Source organism: Podarcis pityusensis (assembly GCF_964106645.2).
Source record: "Podarcis pityusensis genome assembly, chromosome: 1".
Lineage (NCBI taxonomy): Eukaryota > Metazoa > Chordata > Lepidosauria > Squamata > Lacertidae > Podarcis > Podarcis pityusensis.
The window spans coordinates 114,808,338-114,817,989 of NC_138028.1; the positions used below are offsets into that span (position 1 = coordinate 114,808,338).

The following is a 9,652-nucleotide window of genomic DNA, read 5'->3' on the forward strand; positions in this document are numbered from 1 at the left end:
GTGGCACTCATTTCACTTCAGGCCAAGGGAGCTGGCGTTTGTCCACAGACAGATTTCTGGGTCATGTGGCCAGCATGTCTAAACCGCTTCTGGCGCAACAGGACACCGTGACAGAGCGCACGGAAACGTCGTTTACCTTCCTGCCGCAGCAGTACCTATTTATCTCCCTGCACTGACATGCTTTGGAACTGCTAGGTTGGCAGAAGCTGGGACAGAGCAACCGGAGCTCAGCCTGTCGCGGGGATTCGAACCGCTGACCTTCTGATCGGCGAGCCCAAGAGGCTCAGTGGTTTAGACCACAGCGCCACCCGCGTCCCAGCCCTAGACGTAGTAGTGTCTCAGACAAGGAGCACCTTCAAATTACCTTTGGAGCCCTTTTCACAACTCAGGTCACATCCGCAGCATACATTTAAAGCACAATCTTCCCACACAAAGAACCATGGGAACTGTGGTTTATCCCTAAGAACATAAGCACAGACAAAGAGTCCTGTTGGATCATGGTTAGGGCCCATCTAAGTCCAGCATCCTGTTCTCACAGTGGCCAGTCAGAGGCCTGTGTGAAGCCTGTAAGCAGGACCCAAGCACAAAAACACTTTCAAGAACACTCCCTGCCTGCAGTTTCCAGCAAGTATTCAGAAGCTCTTCAGCTGAGCACTACCAACCAAATCAGTGAAGAATAACCAGTGCAAATTCTGCAACGTGTCCTCCTTTTTCTTTGAGGGTGGGAAAAAGAGATATGGGGGGGGGGGTTTGTAGTAAGGTTAAAGCTTACTGGGAAATGATATATAATGAAATGAAAAGGATGTTTAAATTAACGCTCGTAAACCCCCCCCCCCACAAAAAACAGAAGATTTTCTTTGGGGAATTATAGGGACAGAACTACCTGAACTGTACAGAAACTTATTCCTGTATGCTACTACAGTGGCAAGAATGTTACTTGCCCCAAAATGGAAAGAAGCAGAAGTCCCAGCAAGGGAAGAATGGATACAAAAACGTACGGAGTATGCAGAAATGGCGAAACTTACCTGAAGAATAAGAAATCAAGATAACAAACTTTTTTTAAAAAAAGAATGGAAATGGTTTATTGAATATTTACAGATAAATTGTAAACATATAAGAACATTGGCAGGATTATTGTAATAACCTGAAGTTTCATAAGAGTACATATTTAAAGAAGACGAATAAATGAGCAATTTAAGTTAATTTGGATCTGCAGAAGATATTAAAAATAAATTTAAGGAACTGCAGAAAGAGGGGGAAGGAAGTCAAGTTTTGAAATGTCAAAATGATTGTAAAATCAATGAAATGTATAAACCTGAAAAGTGTTTGTGTGTGTGTGTGTGTGTGTGTGTGTGTATATATATATATATATATATATATATATATATATATATATTTAAAAAATAGAAAAGTTTGAATTCCTGTAAAAAAGAAAAAAGGAAAAGAGAAAAAGAGATCTAACCGCCCCTCCCCCCAGCTAAAGGTCTTCTGAGAAGCCCACTCATCCTCTTTGGTGGGCGCCATTGTGTGCTAGCATTCCCATGTGCATTGGGGTCCAGCGTGGGAAGTCCCAGGAACTGTTTCCCAGGCAGCAAAGGAAGCTTCTGGGTGGAGCTTGCTGCCTAGGTAACTGGTCCCGCCTGCTTGCCTAATCAGCGAATCGTAAGTAGGCATGGACCACCAGGTATCACCTGCTGGTTTGCTCTGCAGCATCAGAGCAAATTCTGCAACGTGTCCTCCTTTTTCTTTGATAAAAAGAGATCTCAGAGATTTTCTTTCTTTCTCAGATAAAGGTCTTCTGGAAATGTTAGTTCAGCTCTAGCTGAAATGATTTAAACTAAGGATCAAGCTCCATAAAGAAAGGAGAGAAGCGAGCAACGCACACCAGTGGGGTGTGAGAGATAAAAACAACAACTGCCAGGGCACAAGCTTGAACTTGTTGAAATTATTATGTTATTAAACCATCAGCTATTATCTCAGAGCTGGCAGAGGTTGCTTTTGCCAAATCAAAGAAAAGTACATGGGGCACACAGGTGATGTGAAACTCTGCATTAAAGGATTCCCCCCCTCCACCTGCTCTCTCGCTCTCTTATCAAATTTGAACTACTAAATAGCAAGCAAAGCACCGTAAGACAAATGCTAGAGTGGTGTGGCAAAAGGCAGAAGCTCTCTGAACTGGTAGGTCAGATCCTTGATACAGTGGTACCTCTGTATAGGCTAAGCGCAATCCTAAAAATCTATTGCGGTCACGTCACAGCATACTTTTAATTCACTCTAACAGCTATGGCTTCTCTCAAAGAATTTGGAGTTGTAGCTTGTAAAGGGCGCTGGGAGTTGTAGCTCTGTAGGTCTCCTAACAAGTGACCTGATCTGCAGATTGCTGAAGAAATGCTTAGTAAATGGAAAGAGAGAAAACCTCACACGCCACCCATCTCTCAATGACAAGGTAAGCGTAACCCTGTAGCAGAGGAGCCAACTCCTAGGGGCCGTGGCGGCTTCAGCCTCCGCAATAAAATATTTGAGGGGGATGGGCCCCCACCAAGTTGGTGGGCATTCCCATTCAAATGGTGTTTGTGTACTGTGTCGTGTGATCGATTATTCAGGGTGGGGCTGACCTGGGCCCCAACAATATTTTATTCAAGTTGGCACCCTGGCCCTATACACACCAAAATTCTAAAGGATCCTGTGAATGAGGGTATCTTTTGGAAACTTTTCAAGATATTGGAAGATGGAATAAATATCTTGCCCTGCCTTATAGGGTTCTTGAGGCAATTACAGTGGTACCTCTGGTTACAAGCCTAATTCGTTCCGGAGGTCCATTCTTAACCTGAGGTACCACTTTAGCTAATGGGGCCTCCCGTTGCTGCTGCGTGATTTCTGTTCTCATCCTGAGGTAAAGTTCTTAACCTGAGGTACTACTTCTGGGCTAGCGGAGTCTGTAACCCGAGGTGTATGTAACCCGAGGTACCACTGTATTGAGATCATGGCAGTGTCTGCATATCACAGTAAACAACGGTGAACAGCTTGCCATGAACACACAGGTAGTTTCCACATCACTGTTCCCTTAGCACAAACAGGAGTGACAAATGGTGATCCCTGGCTTAGCATTACATCTGAACTAGGGATGGTGGTTTGTTTCGTTCCAGGAAAGCCATGTTGTTAAACCAAGGCTTGTTCTAGGCTAACCAAGTATGGTTTGTTTGAGAGAAACCAGCCGTGATACATTTGGTGTAATAAACCAGAAATGGAAGCTGGGGGAAGTCAATAGGGAGGGGGAAATTAGAAAATGGATGTTAAATGATGATATTGAATATTTGTTATGAGAAAAGAAAATCAATAAAAATTATATATATTTTTACACACACACACACACACACACACACAAAATTTGTATTAATGTTGTCCTTTTCCATGCTGCATTTATGCAGCACACTGTACTACTTCACGGTGTTTTTTAAAATATGCCTTTGCACAACCCCTCCCCTTCTTGGACCACACAAACTGGTTTTAATAATCAAAATCAAGGTAATCAAAACGCTACAAAGTTTTTCTTCTCCTCTTGGCTCCAAATTATTTTTTCTTTATCATCTGATGGGGAGTTCAAGTTCAGCTGGGTGTTTCAAAAACTCAGGTGGCACACTGTAACTTCTGAATTGTCTATGGACAATTACTCTTACTATCTTCCCCATATCTTGTTTTCACTGCAGTTATGAAGAAAGACAGACAGACCTGTGTAGGACTGTAGCCAGAGCGGAATTTAACACACTTCCTTGCACCTGTGAAAAGGTTTGATTGCCACAGCTGTCAAAATGTTTTTAATGTGAATGGCTGTCCTGATGGATCTCTTTCTCTACCTGGAACGACCATTCCCTAAACATGAGCAATTTTGTGATAGTGCTTGGAGTGTAGGTATCATAAATTAGTGTAAGTGACGCTTTCGTGATTAATGATGCCACTTCCTTTTCTTAATGTTTCATTTATTAGAAATGAAAACAGACCTCCTCATTAAAACTGAAATAGGACTGGGGGAAATCTGGAATTTTATAACTGGCACTCGTTATTGTAGCTGGAATTCCCAAATCACTTGAGCAGCTGTATTTCTGCCTCAATTGTGTAAAAAGGCCACCCTGGTGCTGTTCGTAGGTTTTCCCACTCCTGCCCAACCAATTTGTTGGGGTGTCACCAGCAAAGGAAAAGCAGGAAGTAGACACAGCAACCTCATGCCAGTTTCAAGACTCAAGGCTATTCTCAAAACCAGGGGTAGCCATTGCGAACTCAACTCCCATGAACTCAAGCCAGGATGGTCAATGGCCAGGGTAAGGAGTCTCAACAAATTCTGGAGGGCACCAAGCTAGCTATGCCAATCTAAATCAGGCTTTCACAGATGTTTTGGACTACCTCTCCCATGAAACCTGACCACCTGCCACTCTGGTTGGGGCTAGTGGGAGCCAGATTCCAAATAAAAAATAAATTTGAAAGAAACCAGATTGGAGAAAGCTGGTCTTAAAGGTACATGATGAACCAACCTAGTTGAAGTTGAGCAATTCTTTGTCTGGTACTTAGAGAGGGATTTTTTATTATTATTATTATTATTATTATTATTACAAATCATCGTTTATTTGTATGTCATCTTTCCATAGGCAGCTCTCAACACAGTGGGAGGGAAATGACAAAAGTCACAACTTACAAAAGATGACGACATACAAAGCACCAATAAGTTAATGAAAGCATCTCATTAAGAAAGATTCAACAATTATTATTATTTTTAAAAAAATCCCCTTATAATTCACAGTAAGGTCTGATAAGAAAATTCAAAAACATAATTACAGAAGCAGCAAAAATAATGCACCGTGGAAATCCTGGCCCCAATACAAGCCCCTAAACACCACGCCACCTTGATTGTCTCTAGGTGTCATGAGTAACATGTTTTCCTGACCCACAGTCAAGATGGTCTCTGGTACCCTCAGAGCAGGTTTTTTAGCTGGAATCAGTTGGGTTCCTACCTATGTATACTGCCACTAATACTATAATGGAAGGAAGATGGGCTATATAACACTCCTGCTTTATCTTGGCTGCACCTGTGGTCCAAAAAGTCACCAACCGCTCACTTCAAGGATTCTTTGTATGGAGACCTACCTTAAGGTTTATCACAAAATACCAGCTAAGAGCCTTTAGCAATATGTTACTCTGGCGTAGGGACGCGGGTGGTTCTGTGGGTTAAACCACAGAGCCTAGGGCTTGCCGATCAGAAGGTCAGTGGTTCGAATCCCCACGACGGGGTGAGCTCCCGTTGTTCAGTCCCTGCTCCTGCCAACCTAGCAGTTCGAAAGCACGTCAAAGTGCAAGTAGATAAATAGGGACCGCTCCAGCGGGAAGGTAAACGGCGTTTCTATGCACTGCTCTGGTTCGCCAGAAGCAGCTTAGTCATGCTGGCCACATGACCCGGAAGCTGTACGCCGGCTCCCTCGGCCAGTAAAGCGAGATGAGCGCCGCAACCCCAGAGTCGGCCACGACTGGACCTAATGGTCAGGGGTCCCTTTACCTTTACCTTACTCTGGCATAACTCCATTCCCAGATTGCATCATGCCTGGTAACGGCTGTCCGTTTCTTTACTTATCCCTTCAATTCTATGTCCCCATCACTCATTGTTTCCTCATATCCCTGCTTTTGGGTCCATGGTGCCCCTTAAGGTTATAAAGTCAAATCCTGTGATGTCCATTCTGTATAGAAGCTCCATGCCCCCTTGTCTCCCTGGCCCACCTTCCCCATGAGTTCCCTTCTGCTGAGAGTGTACAGGCCATAGCTACCATGCCTCCTGAGCATTCCTCTTTCTCTCTCCAACATCACACAGCCCAATTGCTTAATTAAGCAGGGAGAGGTTTCTTCAGATCCCATTCTTTGCCATTCCCTATTTGCCCTCGTTTCCATTCTCATCTGCCCTTTCCCCCAGGCATCAATCTCCACCTCCTCTTATTCCAGAAACTTTATTGGTTCATTATCAGCTCCGCACCCTTCCTCTGACCTCCTTGCACACCCTGTTCCTTATCTAATCTTCCCTAGGTACTGGAGCCTCTCACCACTCCCCAGTGTCTATGAGATTTTAATCTATGCTGTACTGACAGCTACCACTTTCCTCATAGTAGCTGGACTGTAAACCAGTTCCTCGAGCAACTGGACGTTCTGTTACCATATCTGCTAAGCCAATCAGTATCACAGAGTTCACTATTGCAGGTGCAATACCACGTAGATTGTTCTTTCTTTCTTCATTCATTCATTCATTCTCTCTCTCTCTTTCTTTCTCTTTTGGCTTTTCTCTTTCTTTTCTGGCTTAGAATGACACATTTCAGCCCACACCTCTTTCTCTCCCCTTCATGAACACAACAAAAGTCCCTTAGTGTAGGCTGCCCCCTCTGATTCTCCATCTAAGGATCTTCATGGAGTACCATGGGTAAATCATGGTGACTTGGTGAGTCCCAATGTGACTTGTGCCAACCCAGTGTGGACTTGTGCCAACCCAATAAATTTCTGGGTTGAAGAGTATATGCTTGATTATTCCTAGAATCAGATACAAGGCTGAGTTTGAATGTGGTGGTCCTCCCCTCCCTTCCCCCCAAGCAAATTCCTCCATGGGTGCATGCTTCCCCCTGACCACCCAATGCCCTGTATCCCATAACAGCCACATGCTCTAGGAAGTATACCCTTTTTCAGGAATACATTTGGAGTGAGGATGAGCCTTCCATCTGCCTCTGTTCCACTTGGTGCTGGGACAAGGAGCATGTTTTGCCACACCTCACCAGTGTCTCCCCAAATGTGCTTTGTTCCCTGGAAGTGAGGTGGTAGCCATTGAGAACAGACAGTTCCCTTTCTTGGTGTGATGCTAGAATGTGGGGGGAACTGGGAAGTGGTATCGACAAGCGGGACCTGCAAACCACCTGCTGCTGTGTGGCGTACTCTGATTCAGGGTGCCAGTCAACCAGTTGTACCCTCTTTAAGGACACTCTATTCCACCCATTAGTCTCCATTCTTCCCCCAGCAGTTATTCAGCATTATGTAACCATTCTGAGTTCTCATTGTATTGCATTTGATTCCTTTGAGGTTTCGTCCACCTAAAGCAGTGGTTCTCAACCTGTGGGTCCCCAGATGTTGTTGGACTACAACTCCCATCATCCCTGAGCTCTGGCCTTGCTAGCTAGGGGTGATGGGAGTTGTAGTCCAACAACATCTGGGGACCCACAGGTTGAGAAAGGCTGACCTAAAGGGGTTTTTCTGTGCTTCTTCAAACTTTGGAGTTCCCTCAAACCTGCAGATAGGTTCCTCTTGTGTGTGGAAGATGCCATTATATAGGATGATGGCAACCTGCATAAGGATAGGCATTTCGCAAATGGGTTGACCATTAGTAAATGGTCAACTTTGCCAAGCAGGGGCTTCTCCAGTTGTTTTGGACTACAATTCCCATCAGCCTCTGCCAGCAAAGCTGTAGTACAAAACATCTAGAGGGCATCAGGTTTGCAAATGTTGCTGTATGAGTAGAACATTGACCTGAAAATCCTCACGCTTTCAGAACCACGAGAGTTTAATTGAACTCATGCCTTTGACCACTGTGATAACTTATGGTAATAAATGGGGGATAGCCAAGTCATTTCCCACAGCTACTAAGAAACCTTTCTGCATTAAGTAGCAGCATGAAAGTCCATCCTAGCAGACACTAAGCGAGGACCCCTGGCTAGCTTCCTCCCTGCACTGGCTTCTTTGAATTCCTCTTGCTTCTGAAAGATCCTTTTTAAAAAGCTTCTTCTTTCACTAAGCTCAAACATCCATTTTAATTATACATCTGACTTGACGAGCTATGTTTTGAATTAATATTTGCAAAGAAAAGGGTGGATTTTAAAGGCTTCTCTTGGTTAATTTGCACCAGAAGCGCTTACATGGCTCATTCAGCCAGGGCAGAGAAACAAGACCTTAATAATACGCCGTGCATTTTGAAGGTCCAGGATTAACGCATAGTCCACCAATAAAAGATGGATAAGGAATTCCATATTCTGAAGAGGCCTCTTCACTCTATTATCCATTCCCCAAATACTGAAGATGTTTCAAGTGCTGTGTCCTATACTTTATAGCCAACTGCTGCTCTGAAAAGTCATTGATCCAAGTAGAATATTGACCAGCATTGTCAGGGATGATGGGAGTTGTAGTCCAGCAGGTTCCGCATCTCTGGCCGATGGGTTTTGAAGGCCTATTTCATGATGCCTACCACAGAGCTACATATCAGAGTGTTCCATTTGGTGTTGCACTTCAATATTGGTTTCCTAGAGCATGCAGTGAAGAAGAGGATATCTGAGCCCGGGGAGAATATTTGATTATTTCTGCTCTGCTCAAGGACATAGCAGTGTTGCTTTCGTGCAAGAATTAGGAGAGCAGTGTGACTTCGATAAGGGATGGAGGAGGCTGTGGGTGAAGATCAGGCCAAGGATGCTGGGAGATTTGGGGCCCTGCAAGTCAAGGATAAAGGAACAAACTGTGACAAATGCACAGAGAGGGCTGAGGAGAGATAGGGGAAAGATGCATCTCATTTATTGCAGGGAAGGACTTTTGATCACGCTCAAAGGCTCTTTTTGCACAGTCAGTGGTAAAGACTCTCCATGAAAAAGATGGCTTTCTTAAATAAAACATGACTTTTTAAAAGGAGTACTTTTCTACAAATCTCTGAAACGAACCCTCAGTATTCTGCTCAGATGATTATGAAATATGCAGAGGGACGTATCATATACGCATAATTGTCAAGAAAAATTGCTCACAAGGGAAAGTCAAATTACGAAGTTAAGAACTGTGCCTCTATTAGAGCTCATAAGAGCCCAAGCCAGGAGCTCTCAAAATGTGTGCCAGGGTAACAGTTCTCCGGAAAAAAGAACTTGCCTACCACTGTTAATCTTCCTTTCACGTGTGCAAACACAAGGGAGAGTTGGGTGCATTAGAGGGCACACAATGCAATAATTAGGCTCTGGTAAACTCAAGGTTAGACTACTGCAATGCACTCTATCTGGCACATCCCTTAAAAAGCATTAAGAAATCTTGATGCCAGATTGTAGACTGGTGTTGGCTAATTGGACCATGTCATTCATAATTTTGTTGGATCTTCATTGGCTGCCTCCTTGCTTCCAGGCTTGATTTAAGGGGATGTTTCTGAGCTTTAAAGCCCTTGATTGTGAGAATCACCTTATTGATTTGCCCCCATACACCTTCTGCTCAACATCTAAGAACTTGTAGGAGCAGAAATGGTGCTGGCCTTATGGAATCAGGGCAAAACCTGGCTTTTCCACAAAGCCTCTGATTGATTTATATAAGGACAGAAATCCAGTCCACAAGCAGGGCATCTGCACAGCTTGTGATCCTCACCAGCACACCATAGCCCAGGGATAGAGAAACTGATGAGGTTTTGTTATATGCTGCTTGATTTTGATTTTGTGAGCTTCTTTGAGATAGCAGGATATAAATCACTCAATGAAATAGTCCTGTTCTGGCGATGCATTCCGGAATAATCTCTTGTCGCACACAAGGATCCCCTAGGAAACACCGAGAACCTCCTTCAGAGACAAATTGATATGGGTCACATAAATACACAGAGATGAAAATGTCCTGATAATACCCTACTAAG

The 9,652-nt window shown here is 43.9% G+C and overlaps 1 long non-coding RNA gene across 1 annotated transcript; it reads right to left on the bottom strand.

Moving 5' to 3' along the window:
• Positions 1–7,878: 7,878 nt before the first annotated feature.
• Positions 7,879–9,428, bottom strand: LOC308473179. The gene is made up of 2 exons (XR_013983964.1): positions 9,394–9,428; positions 7,879–8,489 (listed from the first exon to the last, which is right to left on the bottom strand). It is a non-coding gene; the product is annotated as an uncharacterized lncRNA (long non-coding RNA).
• Positions 9,429–9,652: the final 224 nt, after the last annotated feature.